Source organism: Calypte anna, chromosome 4B (genome assembly GCF_003957555.1).
Source record: "Calypte anna isolate BGI_N300 chromosome 4B, bCalAnn1_v1.p, whole genome shotgun sequence".
Classification (NCBI taxonomy): Eukaryota; Metazoa; Chordata; class Aves; order Apodiformes; family Trochilidae; genus Calypte; species Calypte anna.
In genome coordinates this window covers 8,631,844-8,653,521 of record NC_044249.1, presented here as the reverse complement: position 1 = coordinate 8,653,521, position 21,678 = coordinate 8,631,844, and the positions used below count along the sequence as shown (strand labels likewise).

The window sequence follows — 21,678 nt, the reverse complement described above, 5'->3', positions numbered from 1 at the left end:
ACACAACAGGAAACCCCACTGAACTCATTCTAACTCCCTTGTAAGAAAAAAAAAGTGTTTGCAGGTAAACTACTTTTAAAACATAAATGGATTAAAATTTTGATGTATAATTGTTTCCCTAGTTTTTTAACACCACAGCCAAATAAGACTTGCTAATAAGAGCTATTTAGAAGCTAGAAAAGTTAAAACAATTTAGTAAACCAATTGAAGTGGTAAAACAAAGAACTGCTTTCAGGGAAACTGGCTTTTTTCCTTCCCAGATACTGTCAGTGCCATTTGCATATTTTCCCCACTGTGATAACAGAAAATATACAGGAAAGGGTCTCTGCTGCCTGCAGGATTTGGAGAAACACTCAGAATAGCAATGACCACCAGCTCTCTGCAGGAACACCCACACAGGGCATCCTGTTGCCATGGCAGCTGAGCCAGGCAGGACAGAGGTGCCCTTACAGCCAGGTCCTCACTGCCACATGCCACATCCAGCCGTGGTGTCACTGGGTTATGCAGCCAAAGGACTCCACCAAAACCCTTTCATTGTCACCTTGCCATTGCAGTGGCAATCCACTCTCACTGACAAAGGACACAAAGAGGAAAACATCCATTTGAGAGAAAAAAAGCAAAAACAATTTCCTGAGCCCTCCCGTCTACAAAAGCATTGTTTTCATGTCATGTACACCAATATTTACCTTTTAAGAAGGGTTTGTATTTCTGACAAATATTTATAATCAATAAAGTTTGCTCTTTCCACCACCAAACTTTTTCATTCTGATCAAGCTACCGGTCTAGGAAATACAAATTGTGATCTGCGAATAAATCCTTTTCCCATTACCACCACACAGGACAAGAAACTTATTTTACACCAGCTCCTACTCCTACCTCTCAATCTAATATGCAGAAGATACATTCCTACCAGAAGAAACATGAATAATCATCTGTCTCTCACAGAGAGAATTCAATGAGTATTTAATAATCACACTTCACGAGGAAGTTACAACTTCAAAAATTGAATTATGTGTACAAAACTGTATCCCAGGGCATTTGTTCTGCAACCTCCAGAGAAGAAAAAAAAACTTTAAAAAATGAAAGACATGTATTGGAGGTTTTAGAAACACCTGAAAAATTACTAAAGAATTCCATTACTCTGAGAACTTCAGCTCTGAAGAGTTCTGTAACCACGTATCAACACTCTCCAGCTAGGAGCTCACTTCATGAATTATATTTATTTCAGCTCTATAAATATCCTTCATTCTAAATGTAGAAGGAAGAGCTGTAAAAGCAAATTATTTGGTTCAGCTTAGTAGGCTTGATGCAATTTAAGTACACAGAATCAGGGCCCTTACAGTTTAAGTCTGAAGAGCCACACCCTGTGTGCCTGGGAAAAGCTGCTCTGGATGAAGAATTCTCTACATTTGCTGGAAATGGAATTAAAAATCAGAACTTCAAACGATAGACAGGCTTGTATTTGCTTTAACAATGGAAGAAATATTTATATCTATGGACTTGACGAAAACAGGACACTGTGTAAGTATTTTTAAAAGGAAGCACATAAGAAAGGAAAGAGGAAAAGCAGGAAAACTGCCAGGCACAGCAACAGCTGGATTTAGAAGTAGTGAGAGGCATTTAAGGCTGAAATTCTTCAAGAAATGGAGTGAGTTTTTTTCCAGGAACTGCTGGAAAATATGTGAACAATTTGTTCAGTGTCAGTGTGACAAATCTAGACACAACCTCCTTGCTAACACTTTCGGTGTGAGAAGTCTTCACATTTCCGCTGGGAAATGCTAGTTTGACAGGAACAGCTTACACCTATGCCATCCTGATGTTTGTCTATTTTGCCAGCCAGGTTGTATTTGTAATCATCATCATTTATTTCTCCTTTGCAAATAAAGTCAGTGCTGCCACTTGCTCTTCACTGCCACACAAACAGGCTCATTAAAATTCCTGCAGTGTTTCTGAAGCTGCCAGGCTTACAGTTCAAGGGTTTGTGCATGTCCTAGAGTGCACAAGGCAGGGAAAGCACTCCCGCAGAAGAAACACTTGAGTTGACCACTTTCTGTTTCAGTTCCAACGCCAACAGAGACAGACTTAACTTTCCAAAAGAAGAGTTTCCTCTGGGCAGCCTCAGGAACTCAAAAAAGGAAGGTGGGAAGGGCATTCCCACCCTTTCCTAGTGAGCACTGGGATTTTAACACACCTTTTCTTACCTTGGAACTTCCCTTTGGTTCAGTTTCACAGAAAAACTTGACCAGAGGGAAGAGTGTGTGTACACCTGTACTTTTAACTACTTACTGAGCCATAAGGATTCCTGACTGCAACCAAGAGTGGGACAAAAGAGGCTCAGTACTGGCTAAAGGCACCTGGTTGCCTGGTTATACTGAGTCCCACCTCCTGACGTGTTAAAGTAAATTGTGAGGAAATAGCCAGATGGGTTACTAGAATATACCCAGGAAGCAGAAACACAGAAAATAGTCAAACCAATGAGCTTCTGACACATCCTTTAGAAAAAGGTACTGCAATTCCCAGTATTCTGTTTTCAATTAACTACCTAAACATTTGGTAGAAATGGCACCATCAGAGGTAACTATGCTAAGTGATTTGGAAGCAGGCAAATAAGAAACTGCTTGTTGTACACATGAACAGCAACAAAAAACCCACTGCTTTATCAGATACCTAGTAAGCTTGGAAGATGGGGTCAAGTGATAAGGTTCTTGCTGGTGTGGAGAAGATGCATTGAGACTTGCAAGAACTGTTCCTCACCAGCTTATGTTCCCTGTGACAGATGTGTTACAGAAGCTCTCTGAGAATTCCCAAAGAAAACTAAATTACACAACACCAAAAGAAGGATAAGCAAGCTACTAATCTCAGGTGCAATTCATGAAAGAGCTGAAACTCTAGCAAGACTGGGCACATCTGCCCAAAGCAGCTGTAGGGTTGGCTAGGGAGTCCTAAAGCTTGAGAACAAATAACCATGAACTTGTCAGCCTCTAGACACCTTTCCTACTAGCTGTAGCTACAAGGGCTATGCAATGCATCACAGTAACTTTCCCATCAGCCAACATCCCTGAGGTCATGAACAGACCAGGACAAAAAAAATCAACCAACCAAAACAAACAATAACAACAACAACAACAAAAAAACCCCACAACACCCCCCCCTCCTTTGTTCTCTAAAATTAATGGGAACTATGTTAAATACCTCTTAATTTCGGAGGCTCGAATGCACAATTGTTTAGCTTGCAACTAAAATGTGAAATACAGTAACAGAGATCAGATCATGTGGAAAGGATGCCACAGGCTCCGTTACAAAACTAAAAAAATCACTACATGAGTTCACATCTTGACTGGAAAATTTACTTCAGATTTTGAAGACTGTGTCTTTCCTTTCTATTAATCTCTTCTATATTCCTTGACAAAATAAAAAACTTTTTAGAAGTGAGGTGGGTAGCTTTGTTTGCAGTTTACTCTGAGGCTCTAAGACCCTGCTAACAGTCTCAGTTAATCACTTCCTAAAAACAGGTAGATGGCCTTTTTTCTCTACAGCTCATTCAGGTAGCTCAGATGTTTTTTGGTCTCAACTCTACAAAGTCCCTTTTTAACCAGCTCTAGGCTTGAGGGAAGTTCCACTGCAGTCAATGTAATTATTCACATCCATGAAGTTCTGCACAGCCACATCCTGGGAAAGGCCTGAGGGTCTCCCCAGCCCTGCTGGACACTACAGTAAAACTATATAATAAATCTGCCTTCTAGCTCAGAACTTCTGTGAGACATTATCTGATTTACCATTTAAGGTCTGTCATCTGGCACCCTTCTGGTTTTTTCCTTCAAGTGTATTGAATTCAGCATTCAGTGAGAGGAAGACTGAGTTCTCTGTTTTTAAAAACTGGTGAATGTTTAATTTCACTGCCTTGCCTAAAGGCAACCTATTCATCTATTATTGATAGATATTAATAGATATTCATTAATATAATTAATATTCACCTACGTTCATCTATTTAGGAAGGAAAAAAAAGATAATAGTGAAACAAAGACTGTAATGGGAATAATTCTTCTCAGTTAGCTTCCTAAATGACTGTTTAATCAATGGCTATGTCCCATTATTCCACTCATCGCTACAAAATGAACCTCCTCTCACCCACACTCTGTGATAAGCAACAGAAGGGGAAAAGGACAAGACAAATGCTTCTGTCCCACAGGGAATCTAAAGAGTGAGAAAGCAAACAGAACTGTTAAATCTTTGCCTGCTGCCTTGTAAACAGAGAGAGCCTGGCAAGCAGCCCAGGGAACGCCTAGTACAGTATGACAGTGCAGAAAGACTGCAGGAGCAGCCTGGTCAGGTCACACCACAGCTCAGGATGCCTTACAGCTCTTGGGAGCAGATGACAGACTGGAGAAGAAATCACATTTGAGTTTTATTTCAATTTTGAGCAGGTTTTTGCATGCTTTTAACATAGTGAAGTTTAATTCAGAAAATGAACGCGTGTGGAAATGGAGGAGTGGGTGAGGTTCAAAGAGATCATCTTTACTTTGATAGGTATGAGAGCAAAGGAAAAATTAGCTGTAGAAATAGGTGCAAATTAAAGTGAAGTCCTACACATATGTAAATCTATTTCTTAAAGCCTTTCAGTACTGTAGGGCTTTTTGCCAAGGTCCATTCACCAGCTTTCCCAAATAGCAAAATTGATCTGTTTATGCAAAACCATATTTTAAGTATTGTTCTGATCATGTTCAGCTGTTTGGATTATTACAGATGAAAAGGAGTAAAATTCTGGAAAACTTTAATCATTCTGAATCACACTGTACAACTCATCTATCTAATACCAAAGGCCCCAGAAAAACCCTTCCTGCAGCATTATACACTGCTTTAATAAGAATCAATCATTTCAGTATATTAAACACTGAAATTTAACATCATGCTTCTCAAATTCAAAAATTACACAAAGAAACAACAGCATTACTCTAAATGGAAATTGGGAACTGGTCATAAAATCATCACAGAATGGTTTGAGTTGGAGGGCACCTTTAAGATCCTCTAGTTCCAATCCACTGCATGGGCAGGGACACCTCCCACCAGACCAGGTTGCTCCAAGCCCTGTCCAACCTGGCCTTGAACACCTCCTGGGGGTGGGTTAATTAACAAATGCAGCTTATGATTTAATCATAATCCAGTTTGTCAAAAGAAAAAACAAAAAACATTATGTCAGTTACAACACAAGGATTGTATCTGTGTCCATACATGCACTAATCCCAGCAACTCCAAAGTCAGCATAACAGACTCTTCCCTGAGGTGGCTTAACTGGGAAGCCTAATATAAAACCAGAAATAGCACCTGACTTCACACAGCTAACCTTCCATCTTACAGCTGAGCAGTTATTCTAAAAATAAAAGCTACTTGTATTACAAGAGAACATTATAAGAAAAAACGTACAAACAAGGACGGTCATCAAATTCAGAAGTCTTATGGATTTAGTCATATTGTGTACCACAACAAAAATACAATTATAATTAAGTTATATTTTTTCCTCACTAAAATTACCCCTTTTACACTATTAAAGTAATCACTGCCCTTAGCTACTTTAAAAGGTAGTCACTCACTATGGAGAACTTAACCAAATATGGCCAAATATCCAATGTACTTTCATTTCTCTAATTCTTTACGTAAGAAGAGCTCCTGTGGCAAGAAGCAAACACCTCGTGCAATCCAAGGTTTCCAGTGTTTGTGGGCAGACACAGTTTCCCAGGGAGGTAAAAGAAGCAGCACTTCTTCAAATGAGAATTATTTTTCCACAGACAAGTAAGAAATTCAAACTTGGTGTTTGAGGCCAGTGCAGAAGGAATAAAAGAGAAGGCAGAAATCTGGAAAAGTCCTCTGATGAAGAGTACAAATAATTTTTCATTAATGTTTAAATGGAAGTTTTAGTTTTACACAGGAACAGGTTGACCAGAGAGGCTGTAGATGATCCCATCCCTGGAAACAATTAAAGGCCAGGGTGGAGAGGGCTCAGAGCAATCTGCTCTAGGGGAAGGGGTCCCTGCTCACTGCAGGGGGTTGGACTAGGTGACTTTAACCTGATAAAGCCAGGTTTCTCTTCAAATTGTATTTTTAAAAGTCAAATTAAGTAAGATAAGCAGATATATCAGTACTGTCACGCCTGCTTGAAGGAAGTCCTGTCCTTCAAACAAACATCCAAAAGTTTCAGAAAAAAAACCCCAAATGAGCACCACTCCCCTCCCCCAAAAGCACAGAGCATAATCAGCCCTAACCCTCACAACTCTCCAGACCACATAACAGCACAGCTAAGAAGTGCTAAGCCCATTTCTCAGTCACTTGACTTCTCTGGAACCTGCTGTAAGGCTTAGGTTAAGTGTTTTATATTTCCTCTCTGAAAATCACCCTGTATTACACTTAAGTATTGCTATACTGCTTATCAGCAGCTTGGAACTTTACTTAAGTGAGTTAGGCAAAAGATTTAGGTGACTTTTTTAGAATTCAAGACTGACTCAGTGTGTTGAGGTTTTTTTAAGGCAAAATGTGACTAAATTGGAAGGTGAAAAAGATGCATATAGCGTCGTAATTCCATCCTAAACTCCTAAACATTAAAAAAAAAACCCAAAACTAAAGCAATCAGGGTACCTGCTGAGCCAGAGCATCAGAGACACTGTTGAACACTGGAAGTACTGGTAACATTATCTTGTTTTGTGGAACTCTGTATCAATTATGCATATAATTGGTGGTTTTGAAATTCATGAGAAAGATCATCCTGTTCTGAATTAATTAGTGCAGAATTCATTACTGGTATCTGAAAACAATTTTTCAGAGAGCAGGAACTATACACCACAGATTGTTACTGAAGATCCATTTTCAACCCACTGAATAATTTTATTTATTTATTTATTTTAAGAAACTTTAAAAACACATTGCAGGCCTCCTTCTCTAAGATACTGAACACCAAAGTGTAAAATGGAGCAAGCACAATGTTCCAATGACAACACCAACCACAGCGAAACTCAGCACTGAAGGTTCTGCTGCTCTCAGAAAACAATGTTGGCAGCTCAAAAGAATTTTTCACTTTCTTCCACTTATACTTGGCAATATTTGAATCACTACTTTCTTCCAAACTTCCACTACTCAATGAAAAGCAAGTAAAACCATATTTATGACTATAATACAAACCCTTTCTGATCTTAGAATTACATAAACCTAATCTACATCATGGAAGGCCCAATGCAAAACTTGCATTTGTATAATATCCAGATTTTGGCTAACCAAATCTTTTGAGTGGTTTAGGCTAGTGTACTTTTCCAGAATTACTTATTCAAGGTAACTGATGCTAAACTGACAGTCAGTTTCTGTTTTGGTTTGGGTTTTTCCCATAATAAAGTCAGATTTCAATAAACATTATTTTATCCAAGGGCTGTTTTTTTTCTGTTTTTTCAAATAACCCTTTTTCATTTCTATAAAAACTACTTAGAAACATTGATAGAATTCTTAAAGTCATTTAAATACAATAAAAAATGTAAATTGGGATACATCTGTTAATTCCAAGTTGTTGGTGCTTTACTTTCTTAACACTCAGCAGTTCATCAAGCATTTCATTATACCTTGCCTTCATGATGCTTAAGACCTCATGTAACAGACCTCATCATTTCCACTGCATTGATCCCATGTTTTCACATGCAGAAAACCAGTTGACTGCAGCAGTACTCACATTCCCACTCCTGTTGTGTACCAAGCCAGCCAGGCTGGAAATCACTGATCACCTATTTCTGGTTAAATAAACACACAACCAACAAGTAAACCCAGTCTGCCTCAAACTACAACCAAGACCAGGCTGTGGAACTGGAAGCAACAGTTATATAGGGAGATAACATCTTTGTAACTTTTTTTTTTTTCCCCCTCACTAATCACATATCAGCAAGAACAGTTATGAGACAGTGCTGGGCAATATAAATAATACAGCTTCACCATTCTCTGTTGGATTTGGGTTTTTTTTTAAGATTTAATTAGTTTTCTGTATATATCCATCATACCTGTTTTCATTGATGGATGAGGATTTTTAAAAAACACCACTTAAACTGCAAATATAGATAAAAATGTAAAATATGTTACAATTTACAAACTGGGAACAGATTAGAGTTGCCAGCTATAATGTACACACAGCAAGTGACATGGCAATTGCCTCCAACAATACAAAGGATTCTCCCTGATCCTGATCCTAAATTAGTCCAGGGCAGCTAAGAACAGCAAATGCAACCCCAGCAGGGGAATTGCCACATTTCTCTGCACAGAACTGGAACCCTATTGTAGTACTGGCACCTCTCACCATGTTCCCATTGCAGCTCCTAAGAAGTGGACTTAATCAAGGTCCAGCTCAGCCTGGATCAATCCAAGTCACAGCACTGATTGCCTTTGCTCTAAGCTCCACACTCCAGTTTGAAGAGAACACTATCAAGATACTCAAGCTGACTCAAAAATGTACCTGCTGTTGCAGCTGATGCAAATACCTATGCAAATGATTCATGAACCCTTGGATTACAGGTTTTTTCATTACCATTATAATGATGGCAAAACAGAAAAAAACTTCCAAATTCCCTTCTCCTTTTCCCAAAATATAAAGCAATAAAGAGCTGAAAAGTGTATCTACAAGTAGTTTTAAATTTATTGTGTAAAAAGATGAAAATAATGTTGAGGCTGGAGATGAGAGCATCTGCATACAAGTTCTGACTTGTCTGGACTTGGAGTCTACTCATCTGGACTCCATTTTGTGCAGACAAACCAGAATAGCTTTAATCTAAGCCATGCTGAATACCAACAGTAGCAGCCACCAGCATCAAACTTTGCAAAGGGCATCCTGGGTACCAACACCAGCAGCTGAGGCCTGAGCTGCTGCCAGTTCACTGCTGCTTTATGTCAGAGCCAACTTAAAGACATCCTGCATTTGTACCTATTCACTTTCAAGTGATCCTTCTGGAACTGGAATGTGATGTAAACTCCTCCCTGCAGAAGGGAGGTCTGTAGTACAGACAGTTCCCCACTCTGCACCTGGGTGTGCAACTACGCAGAAAAAAGCAAATCATACACCAGAGTCTGCTTGCAATACAACAGAGTAAGTGAAGTATGGGGTGTCTCTTAACATCACAAACACCACACAAATAGCAGCAGCACCAGGGAGTGTTATTTAGTAGCACACGAGGAGCAGATACAGGGGATCTGCTCAGAATTTCACAAGCTTCGAAGCCAATGCTGCAGTAGGTTGTCATTGTCACACACTTCTGATTACACATAGGTGGCATAAACCCTATTCCTTCCATTTTTTGCAGTCCTGTCAAGATTTAATTTGTTCCATCTCCAAAAAGTTTATGATGCTTGGAGAAGCATCCTAATTCAAGCAGTGTGATTTGTCTTTTTCCTTACTGCTACTTTCCCATAAGTATATGGTTTCATGTACAGTTAGTTGTCTGATCCTGAACAAGTAGATTAAAATTAGAATAAATTCTCATTTGACTAATATTGTAGGTACCTTATGTCAGAATCACAAAAGCCAGTATTTTTGTCATTCTCTTCCTCCTGAGATGACAAGAATGTTACCATCTCCAGAAGCATCAAGTGCTGAGGTAGTATAGTACAGACCATAGGAGGGTAAAGCAGGCACTTAAACAAAACTATGCCATAAGTGAATCTCATCTATCAGTTATACCAAGATTCACTTTACACCTTCAGCTGTTACAGTTCCCCCCATGGACTGAACTGCTGTCCATACTGGAGCTGTGGTCAGAACTTCAAGCCCTCCTGCACTTAGTTACAGCAGCATCAGCTTTAATCTCTTTAATCATTATTGCTAAAGCAGCAGCACAGTTCTGGTGACTACTCCCACATTGTGAGGTTACTGCTGTCCTTCTTTCTACTCTCCAGGTCCAAGGCTTTTGCAGATATTCCCTAGTGCTTAAAGAGCTTCCTAAGCAGCTTCTGGGAACATATGTTGTTTTTACTAGCTCTGGGTAGAGTTTCACTATGTGTGCCAAGCAAACCTCCGTGGGGCCCTGTCAGTGATCAACTGATCTAGTGTTCAAAATTAGAACCCAAGCCCAGCTACTTTTGGCACATTCACTGACAGAGTCTTAATTCTTATCTGCATTCAGGATATGCAATCAGTTACATGATTTTACTTAACTATGACATTTTCTCTACTGGTACATTAAAATAAATAGGCAGTCCAGCACTCTCTGTACTGTGCATTAAAACGGGCTGGCATGGTTCTGTCTGACTGGCACAGCCTCCCCCAGACAAGAAGCTCTCTTAGAAGCTGTCTTAAAGCAAATGCCTAGAGATAGTATCAATACAAATCCTATCTATTCAGCATTAAAAATAGTCTTTTTCTAATTTGCTTGCAAGCCTGAGGGTAGCAGGCAACATGGCTCATTTATTTCCAAAGTAAGGACATAAAACTAAAAGGTTTTCTAGAAAGCGCATACTGGGTCAGTGGAATTCTTTTTTTTTTTCCCTTTCTCTGAGCCTCCCAGAAATATTTCGACTGGAGGTGGAGATCCCTGACAACAGAATTTAAAATTATCAGCTATTACTTCACTATTCCCAATTAGTTTTTTAGAAACCATCCCTTTTGTATGAACACCACACTGGAAGTGCTGCTTAGCATATTGTATGAAGCTCCATGAAGCCAGGGTTCACACTGCTTCTTCTTAAGATTTCACAGACATCTCCACAGCAGGCTTTTCTTTTGTGGGAAGGGGGCTGTCCCAATATCTTTTATAATAAAACTCTTTACTCACAAGAAAAAAAAAAAAATCTTTGAAATTGTTATACAAATATTTACATGAATGTAAAAGCACCATTTAAAGGTGTGAGAATTATTAATGAATGCAGAGGAGCTCTGTCATTCTGGAATCTATTTACATTTTAAATTCTGAAACTGATTTTTACGGCCCTATACCTAATTTAAAACCAGATCAAACAAAACATGACAGCTCAGAGCCTGCAAGTAAGCAATGGTCACATTCTCTGGACCTGTGCTGATTTTCTCCTTGCAGTATGAAGTGCCTGCAGTACAGAAAACAAGTTCAGTGAAAGTTCTTTGTCCTCCTGGGAAGATTCTTTTCTCGGATGTGGCCGAGTTATTTTTAATACGTAGAATAGCTCTCGAACACCTAAAAAATTCACAGAAGTGGAATGTTCCCCTACACACAGTTTGTGTAATATGCTTCATGTTCAGTTAGGAAGAATGTGTCAACCCAAATTTAAGTTTACACACAGATCCCAGAAATGTTAAAGTATTGCCCTCATGCATCAGCAAGTTACTACTGCAAGAAATAGATGCTAAAGCAGTGAGATTCAGCAAGAACAGAAAAGCAGCAAAATTCAAGATTGTATCAGTTAAAAATCCACTAAAATACATATGTTTCATTTCCCTCCAAAGTTGTATCACAGATGATAAGAGCAAAAGTCTAAAACATTTTTATAAAGAGATGAAGTATTTAATTTTAGAAAGTACAAAAGTTAATAAATTATATTATAGTGCCTCCTAGGCTATATGCAAATGTATCTACTCAGTTTCCAACTGTGCCACCCTCTTAGCCATGCCCTTTAGAAGTCATTCCAGTCCTCTGCCAGCTCAGAGGTTTCACAGTAAAAATTGGCTTTTTCTGTCCAGATTTGCAAATTTCACAAAAATGCCTCTTTGAAAGGGTTTTATTTCAGTCCACTCCAATAAAGAAGACTGCAGGAAAAGCCACCCTTGCAGTGTGACATTGTGAACTCCTTATAACCAAGGCAAATGAAAGCAGAAATCCTCTAAATGGATTTCTCTCCTGTCAACATGAAATGAAATGAAATGATGCTGCATCAGCTTTTTCTAGAAAAGTCAGGTAATGTTTTTTTAAAGACACACTGCAAAAGCACATTTAATTGATTTCATAATGGCCCCTCCAATGCCCACCTGCAATTCCCGGGAAACATAGTTACTAATTCTTTACAAATGCTAAACCTGTGACAAAGTCAGACACAGGAAACCCAAACTTTAATCCACTAAACTAAATTAAATTTTAAAAAAAACCTAGTCTTTGTTTAACAGAATCCCTAAAATCCCTAAAATAAATAATCCTTACTTGACAGAACTGCTAATGATGCCTTCATTTGACAGAATTCTGTTCCCACTGAGATTTACTTGAATGTTTTGAAGCTTCAGTATTTCATCAATTAAAAATCAAGAAATACTTCCCACTAAATTGCAAGATTACTTACTGTTTCAATACAGCTTTTTAAAATATTACCTCCACAGCCAAAAATTCATGGTGATTTTCTGACAGTTCTGCCAATACATTTTGTATTTACTCAATACTTTGTCATAACTTCACATTTTGCCATTATTTATAAAAATGAAAGCCCCTATTGATACCTCCAAATTACAATGTCCATTTCTTACTGAAAACCATTGCACACTGGAGGAAAGATTGCAAGAAAGGGAGGCAGGAGAAAAAGCAAGCTAAAATTCAGTCAAGTCATTTTGCTATTATTTCTGAAAAGCCCACATTATCACCCTCAATAAAGACATGAAACTCTATTATAATACAGAGACTGAGCATTGATGCTTGGTGCAATTTTAGAATTACTGACATGTTACCCTTGCCTTTCAGTAGAAATTTGGTATTCTCACCAGAAACCAAACATCATTCTTTAAGTAAAGCATTTACACCAAATATGCACAGACAAATACTAAATTTAAAAGCTGTGGACTCTCAATTCTTTTAAGTTAAAAAGATGGCAGATAGAGGGAGTGCATATGTTCAAACACCTTGCCAAAAGGTGCATTTATTGACATACTTTCCTTAGGTTTGTAAATATGCTAACATAGCAGGAATGGTAGGGAAAAAAGAAGGCAAGAAACACATGCAAAATGAAATCCCATGATGGACTTCAGGGCTATTTAATGCACCACAATAGTAGAACCAAAATAAGTAAAAAAAAAGTGTGTATCAAATGGCATCAGAAAGATGATGGACAAGGGTCACAGCTGAATTACAGGAAGGCAGAGTTTCTGCTAATGCAGTGATGAAGAACAAGTAATTTGCTGTTTTATAATAAAGATTTGTAAATTAATAGCGTGTCAAGTGCTCCATACTTCAAGTAGACCTATGCACTAGTGAAAACATGAAGTGTTTTAGGAAATTAGTTTCTTTTAACTTGGAGTTAATGCTTAAAATGTTTATTGTTTTTGATGTTTAAAACAGTTGGGAATGTGTTCATGGATTTGGAGATTTTTACTACAGCCCAATACATCAAAGTCTAAGAACTGTCAGCCAGATTTATTCAGCAAAGAATACAGTCTAGTAGAATATAAAAAGTGAAGAAACATGTTTAAACAATTTTTTTTCTTTTTGCAAAAATAAATTTTAAAAGATTTCTTTTTGTTCTAAGGATACAAATGTGGAAAACCATTTTTGTTTGTATTTTGTACATAAACAAACCCAAGCATAAAAATGGTAAAAAATGCTGCTAGTAAAGTCACTTTTCTCAGTTCAATTTGGTAATACATAATCAGAAAGGTTTCCTTGTTAATTCTGCATTAAACAGAAAACCTGCACTTTCTATTATAGCTAAATAGAACTTGTACAGAATAAGTTATAATTTCTTCTCTGCCAGCTGGGGATAGTTTACAGATAAGGGCCTCTCACAAACATTCAGGTGTCATGCAAACAGCATCTCCCTCATAGCTAAAAATAAGTTTAAGGATGCTAGTGAGACTGCAAGTGACTCAAAAGTAGGTAGGAGGATGAATCATACAGAACATTTTCAGATTAATTATATATGAACAAATTAAACACTGAGACAAGAAAACAACATTGCAGCCTCTAACTTCAGCCTCATCCCTAACAAATTCAATTTACACAGAAGTTATTAATATTATCTCATAATGCACATGACTATAGTTGGTTTTTTTTTAATTCAATCCCAAGCCAATTTGAACTTTACATAACCCTTTTTTTCTGCTATACAACAGACAAAGCTTTGTAATTCTTACCTAGTGTACAACTGTATTAACAAAGGTTCATAGTTGGTTCTGAATGTGAAAATACTGTGTCCTGGTTTTCCTCCTCTGTCCTTCTCCAATACTAACAAATACTAACAAAGCACTTACGTTCTGAGCAAAGAGAATTTTAGCAATGTCCTATTGCTAGGATCTGTATCAATTCCCACTGGCTTCAGAGAGAAGGAGGAAATACAAGCTAACAACTTTTGAAAAATTTTGTGAAATGGAAAAGATTTTACTTGTAAGATGGATCCACTTCTTAACTGTCAGGCAAACAAGGCAGAAGACAGGCATATTTTCCCTCCAATGTACATGTGATTTCAAGAGAATTTCACCAATAAACTCTGCTACAGATGAAGGGGGGGGAAAAAAATAGACAAAAAGGCAAACTCCTCTATAAGATTTGGAAGTACTTTCAGATCTATGCTGCCAACTTGAGAGCGCTGAACCACTGGGGAGTCATATTAAGCAGAAATATCCAAAGCCCTATTCTCAGTTTTTCAATTGCTCAGAAAATACACCTCAGTGTGTACTGAACATTTGCATCCATATACCTGATGTCTGCCAAAGCAGGTAGGCATCTCATTTTCCTTTCTTTACCAGCTGATATTTTTTAATTACAATTTCTCTTCTGTGCCTAAAAAAATAGAAAATGGTTTGTAGTGTCAGCAACATTCTCCATAGGACAGTACCATGGACTATGCTGTTTCCTCTCTTAAGTGAAGCTTCTGACAAACCAACAGTGCCCTCCACTCACAACCATCAAGTGAGGGTCCTGGTGACAAGACTAATGCAATGGAAGCTGCTTTACTCACTTATTCCAGGATCCCTACTTAAGCAAGATGAATAAACTGAAGTATTCCATTTCAGATAAGCATTTGGGCACTACCAGGCTTGCATCTACCTTCCAACATATTATAAAAAAAAAAAAAAAAAAAAAAAAAAAAAAGGATGTTTAGGATGGGACACAAGGATCTTGCCCACTATGTCAGCATGAAGGAGCAATCTTGGAGGACTGGCTATTAGTATGTTTGGAGTTCCTCTAAATCCTGGCAGCCAGCATGCTGGGCTCCAAGCTGATAAAAATCTCTGCAGACTTTTGGCTACTAGCCATCTGGTCTTGCATACCTTGACTTAGCAATACTTATACAAGGAATGCAGTAGATGAAGGAGGATTAAGGAGAACTAGAGCAAACCAAGAGGAGCTGAGTGGCACTGTGCTCTGGCTGTTCTCTCCCCAGGCAGATGCAGCTCAGGAAAAGCCCAGAGGGCTGTGAAGGTGTAACCTTTATTTCTGTAATGAGCAAAGAATGAAAAAAACCCCTTGACCTTAGCAGTTCAGATGTCCAACACAATTTCAAAATCATGCAGAGATACAATTGAACATTGGGCTTATAAAGTAGATCACTTTTCTACTTGTTCTCACTAAAAAAAACTACATTAAGTCAGGTCAGAGACTGAAGGTTTTAAGTGCTGTGACCTACATTTGGCTAATCATATTTTATTAGCTTTAAAACTAGAGGTGCTTTTTCAAAACTGCAATCAGGATGATTTTTCAGATAAGCCCTCTCTCCCATACTTGATAACTTACACTAGAGTTTATCTCCAAAAACTCCATATAAACCTTATTTCTTATTGAGGACTGGTGCAGAGACTTCTTGAAAGCATGAGATGAGGGAAGGGAAGGTCCTAAATTCCTACTCATTTTTAGAGGTAGTGTAGTGTGTAATTTTGATAATTTTATGTTCATGCCTTTTTATTTGTATTGGAACAAACAAAATAGTATTTGTTATGTCTTTTTTATTTCCATTAATGTATGTGTAGTGTCAATCATACTTGTTACACAGGTCCTAGATGAAGATGAAAAAAATTTCTGATGAAAAATGCTGTACATTTAGTGGCATGTATACGGGAGGAAAAAGAAGTTTAAAAATAATAAATACATTTTTTAAAGTAAAATATTTGAATGTAAAAGGTGGGGAGAAATTATATGTAAAAGATACAGTGCTCTTAAAGAAATAAAATTGGATACATATATCTAAACCAAAGATTCTGTATACTAATTCAAAGATTTTCTGAAGCCCTCTTGGACCATAAAAATTCCTCAAACATTTTTACATCTTGGACTGCACTTTCTCTCACAGGCTTCTCCCTGCTGTGCAACAAGACAATGATGATGTCCTCACACAGCCAGTTAGATTTGTCAGTCCAAAAGCAAGAACAAATCCCTTGCAGTAAAGGAGGATTAGCACTTGAACTATAAGTGTGTTCTTAAGCATGCATCAGACCTCAAGAACTGGAGGTAACAGCAAACCCATGGTCTATAGCAACAGCCACTCTACTAAAACTTCAGGAAATCTTTTTGTTTGTGTATGAAAACAGAGAAAGACAAAATACAGAGCTTTGAAAATCAGATTTCAACATTTGTTCATCATCCTCTTAGACCTTACAAGCTTGCAATATTGATTTTTCAATTCCAATACAGAAGTTTTAGCACACTCACCTTCTGAGAAAAAAAAAAATAAAAAGCAGCCACAATGAGAACTGGCCAGAATACTTAAGTCTACCACAAACTCACTGCTCTCACTGTGCCATACTTTCTCTTATGCTCATATAAAGCCAACTGTGGTAAATAGATTTTGGTTGCAGAGATTGTTTTCCAAGTCAGATGACAGATCCATCAGTGTGCTCTCTTTGTTCAGAAAGCCAGAATACTGTCCAATTTCTAACATTATTTTGGAATAGCTCATCTAAAATTACTTGGCTGTGTATGAGTTAAAGATATAAAGAATATTTTTCATCTTTCCCACCCTTTGCCTGTAATAAAGAAATAGCAAAGCTTCATGGACTGGCAATCTTAAACTTGTTGTAGTTCCTGTGGGTGGATTTGTGACTGGAAATGTATCTGGTCACTGGATATTCTTGTGAACTATTCTGGATATGAAGTATGTGAGATTGCCAATGTCAGTATAGACAATTTTCTATTCTCAGCTGTGCTCTCCCCTCCAGTCCTGTATCTCAACAGGATGCTTACTTCTGCTATGGCTGGACTGCTTATATGAAGGATTCTACTTAATACTTAACTTTTAATAAACCTTGGCTGGATTACTATTCCCAATTGTAACATGACTGCATGAAAGAATAATTTGGCTCTAAATGGATCTGAAAACTGCCCCAGGTTCCAGGAAAATGTAGCAAACAAATATTCAAAATAGTTTTGTTTATAGCACAGTACATGCTAGATGCATTAATACTTGAATTAGAAATACACAGAAATAGAATATTAAAAAAATATTAGTACAGCCAATCTAGAAAAGTCATACAGCCATGACAACTCGGTGTCAACATGAGTAGTAACCCAGTGCCCAGGCAAACACCCTTCAAAGTCACTCTGTGCACTGAAAAGGAGAAAGAAAAATCTGAAACTTGGTAATAAAGCAAGTATGTCACAGGAAAATACACTAATTTTAAAAGATTTTCCTAACAGCCTGACACATGGGAAGGAGGGCCTATAAGCAGAGAAAGAAGGGAAAATCAATTGCTTCTTTGCTGCCCCCTATGAGTCTGGTAAGAAAACCATGACCAAGTGAACTATGAACCACTATGTTCTGATTCTCTTCCCAACAGAAACGCTACTTTTTACTTCAAAAAGCATTATATACTTGTCTGGGTGAGAATACATCCACCAATCTGATAGCAACCAGATACAATGTCACTCAGTCTGCAGTCTGACCAGACACAGACCATCTCTAGGTCTGTAGTTTACACAAACCACATCTAGATGGTGTCAGATGTCTGTCTGTACAGCTATGTAGGCATACTCTAAGTGTCTGTATTATTGGGTCCCTTGCAAAATATGCAGTGAATAAAGCAAATACTCTAAGTAGGATCAAACTCCACATTCTGACTCTCTCTTGTTCGATTTCATTTGGATTTAAATGAACCGCAACTTCGATTTCTTTAAAAGATAAAATTAAAATTTTCCACACCTGTGGAAAGTCCTTAAAGAAGATTCTGGTTTCCTGTTATCCAGCCATCTGTTTTTAACTAAATGGTCCATTTTCTGCTAGTTTTATCCAGACTGGAGCTCCCTAATTGAGTTGGAAGTTTAAGATAAGGAAGGCAAAGCCAAGAAGCGCCAAACATACTAGCCCAAAATTCTTACTTGTCATTTAGTTTACAAGCTGTGTTCTATTCTTTTTGTTTTCTTCTGGAGTATTTTACTTTCTTCAAAAAGCTTTCTATGATTGCATAAATACCCTGTGCCAAGTAGCAATAAATAAAGCACCAAATAACTATGAATAAATACCTAAGAATGTCACATAGACTGCATATTTGCACAATAGAACTAAATGATTGTTGACTTTGTAAACAAAAAAACGGCTAAAAGAACATTGAATTTCACTGCCTGTAGTGAAAACATTTGAGTATCATTCATTCCTCCTCAAAGCTTCCTAACCTCAAGCCACAAACAGGGTCATTGTTCCAATTAAATTCTGGGAAGCTCTTTGCTTTGAAAAGTTGGCTTGTGTTGCTGCTACTTCACCAGAGCAATAGTGAACTCCCTTCAGAATCTTCAGACCACTGTGGTTATTGCAAATTAATCTGGCAGTATTTTAAACATTAAATCCAAATATTCCCCTTCCTCTCTATGACAAACTGTTTAATTTCTCCTGCAACTGATTTACTATGGAAGAGAACAACATTTTTCTTAGTAACTGGCACAAAACTAGAATAAAATGTCGTATTTTAAGGTTTCAGTATTTTTGCTTCAATAAACTGAAGAGATGCTGGCAATCTGATTACAGTCAACCAAGAAGCAACTACTACAACACATCCATCAATGTGACAATATGAAAGACAACTCCTAAAACTAGAACGTCTTCTCAGACTGCGTTATGAATAGGAATGGAGAAAATTCAACCTTGAAACCCTTTCATATGTGGTTTCTAAGCAGCTTTACACTGTAACAGGCTTCTTAAGGAAAAGTTTGCATGTTTAAATGTGATAACGTGAGAGCTGTTTACTGAAGTAACATAAGGCAATTTAATTACTGGGAAAAAAATTTCAAGATCTCAAAGTAATGAGGAACCTGTGACACGAATCCTAATCTGGCATATGACAGCTGCAGAATGAATTCAAAAGATTTTTACCAGACTAATTATCTGTTAATGGCCAGGCTCAGCGGGACACAACAAATTCCCAAGGTTTAGCTTCCAAGTCATGTGATTCCATCTTTAGCATGGCAGATGGCAGACAATGACTGCATCCCACCCTTTTATTCCAAGAGCTACACACCCCATTTCTGTAACCCAGCACTAAAATTATTGTAATCATACAGCACCAAAGTTACAACGATCCCACTGGTGACACCACTATTTATTGTTTCCCACACTGTGCAGCATGTCATTTTTATTAAGTGCTGTCAGCTCTTGGTGTGCACAGACAACAATTGAAAACCCAGTAGGATTTATCCTCTCAACAGACCCACAAAGGCTCCAGCAAGCTGGCTGTCACTTTTAACATGACACACATGCTTGCTTTTAGCTAAAATATCAGCAGGTTTGGCTTTTTTCTTTTTCAATTGCCATGCTCTAATTGGAAAGTGCTGACTTCAAATCAAGGCCTGATTTTGTATTTCTTCTGCTAAATATTCTTTTGTTCTAATATCCCACTTCACCAGCCCATCAGTTTGATGGCACTGGGTATTACTTATCACACATCTAAACCTTCCTTCACTGGAAAAGATTAAATTCACAGCAAAGGGACCCCAGCCATTACATTCTCAATACTCATACACATCACATACCTTGAGCTAGAATTCTGTGTGCTTGTGGGTAGAAAGGAGATGTGCAGTCTCTGTTTTATCTGTACACACACAGGGATTCCCTGTCTCCACTCCCTAGCCACAAAATCTAAAGAGCTTTGTTCCAGAGAGGTCAGATTTCCAGTGCTAGACTGTGGCCACTTCACATGGCATAACCTTTATTTTTTGCATATGCAACAAAGCTGAAAAGCTTCCTCAGCAATATCCTTGACTGCCACTCTTCTGAGATGACTCATGAGATGTTTAAGGTTCTGGATTTTTAATGCCTTTTCTGTAGCACCTTAAGCATCATGACTTTGATACTTCTGAACAAAATCCTTACCATTTTACTTTTTTTTTTTCTTCAAAATGATAATTTGGATGACAATATGATCCTCTGACAACTGTGATAAAATTGTAAATACTTTCTAGGGTAAATCCTGAACCCCATGTTATCTGCCTGTGGCCTTTGTACCACTGCATGTAATAAAAATGCTTTAGTAAGCATTCCATGACAAGATTTGTAGCTGGAAAAAGATCTGTGTTTTCATATATAGGGCATTTTTCAGATTCCCTGCATCTCTGACAGGACACAGTTAATTTCAGGTTAGTTTCAAATAAAACTTCCTTCCATAAATAACTACAGATGGGAATATTTCTGTGTCCATGGATGGAGGTCAAAATTATCTCCTCTGTGTATGCTATTTCCTCCTTCCTTCTAGCAATAAATAACCACAGCTTGAAGTTCTGAGCACACCCATTAAAAACTGGAACAAAAACATCACGTAGCAGTGTCCATGGATGAATTCATTTCCTGTCATACAGACTTCCTCAAGATTAGGGTCACTTAGATGCTTTTGTTTTCCTCAGGCTTGCAACATCTGTATCCCTCACCACCTATGCAGACTCCTCTCTGCAGTTGTTCCGACACAATTCCACCCTCCACTACAAGCCCAGCTTCCTCTAAACCACATTTCTTATTGAGTATTGGAAGAGGTTTGCTAGCACTGGGTTAATTTTTTTTCTAAATGTAAACCCTGCTGTATAAATTCCCTGTGGCACTCACAGAATCATCAGAGGTGGAAGGGGCCTCTAGAGATGTCCAACTCTCCCACTAAAGCAGGCTCATCTGGAGCACATCACACAGGACTGAATCCAGGTGGGGTTTGAATATCTCCAGAGAAGGGGACTCCACAACCTCCTTGGTCATTTTAATGTCAACTGGTCTTCAAATTTTTATTTTTTTATCTCTAGCTCAGCAGCTCTTCCACAGTTCTAGATTGTCTTTCATTACAGAAAATGCTTCAAACCAAATGAAGTGTTCGGAGACCTCAGACTGTTAGATCCCATTTACCTGCTCTAGCAAACATCATCTCATCCAGATATGACTTTGCATACAAAGCTAGAAAACTGAGCATAAAAATAATTCATATGTTCAACAACTTGTCTCAGTACTTAGTGACCATCTCTCACTGAGATTAGGATACTAGCAAAACCACTAACATTAATGGAGATTTTCAGATCTGAAGCTTATGTTCCAAAAGAACTGAAACAAGGACACAGGAGATATCAGTTGTACAATGCCTCCTGCTCATCCCTTGTTTTGGTTACTGCCCTCTATGACAGGTATGGTAACAGCTCCAATTTGTCTCCTTAGTATTTTTACTACAAAGCAAATAAAAAAATACAGTTTACAGAACCTATCAGCTCTACTAAGAATTTTCAAATCTGTCACTGGACAAAAAGAAATTATAGAAAGGAGAACACGAAGAGTCTGGTGAACACTTCAAATGTAATATCTGTTCTTTTTGGTTACCCATTTACGTTTTATGCAAAT

The 21,678-nt window shown here is 37.9% G+C and overlaps 1 protein-coding gene across 1 annotated transcript in view; it reads right to left on the bottom strand.

Annotated features, from left to right (window-relative positions):
- Positions 1 to 21,678, bottom strand: part of DCLK2 (doublecortin like kinase 2) — a 70,821-nt gene that overhangs the window by 37,117 nt on the left and 12,026 nt on the right.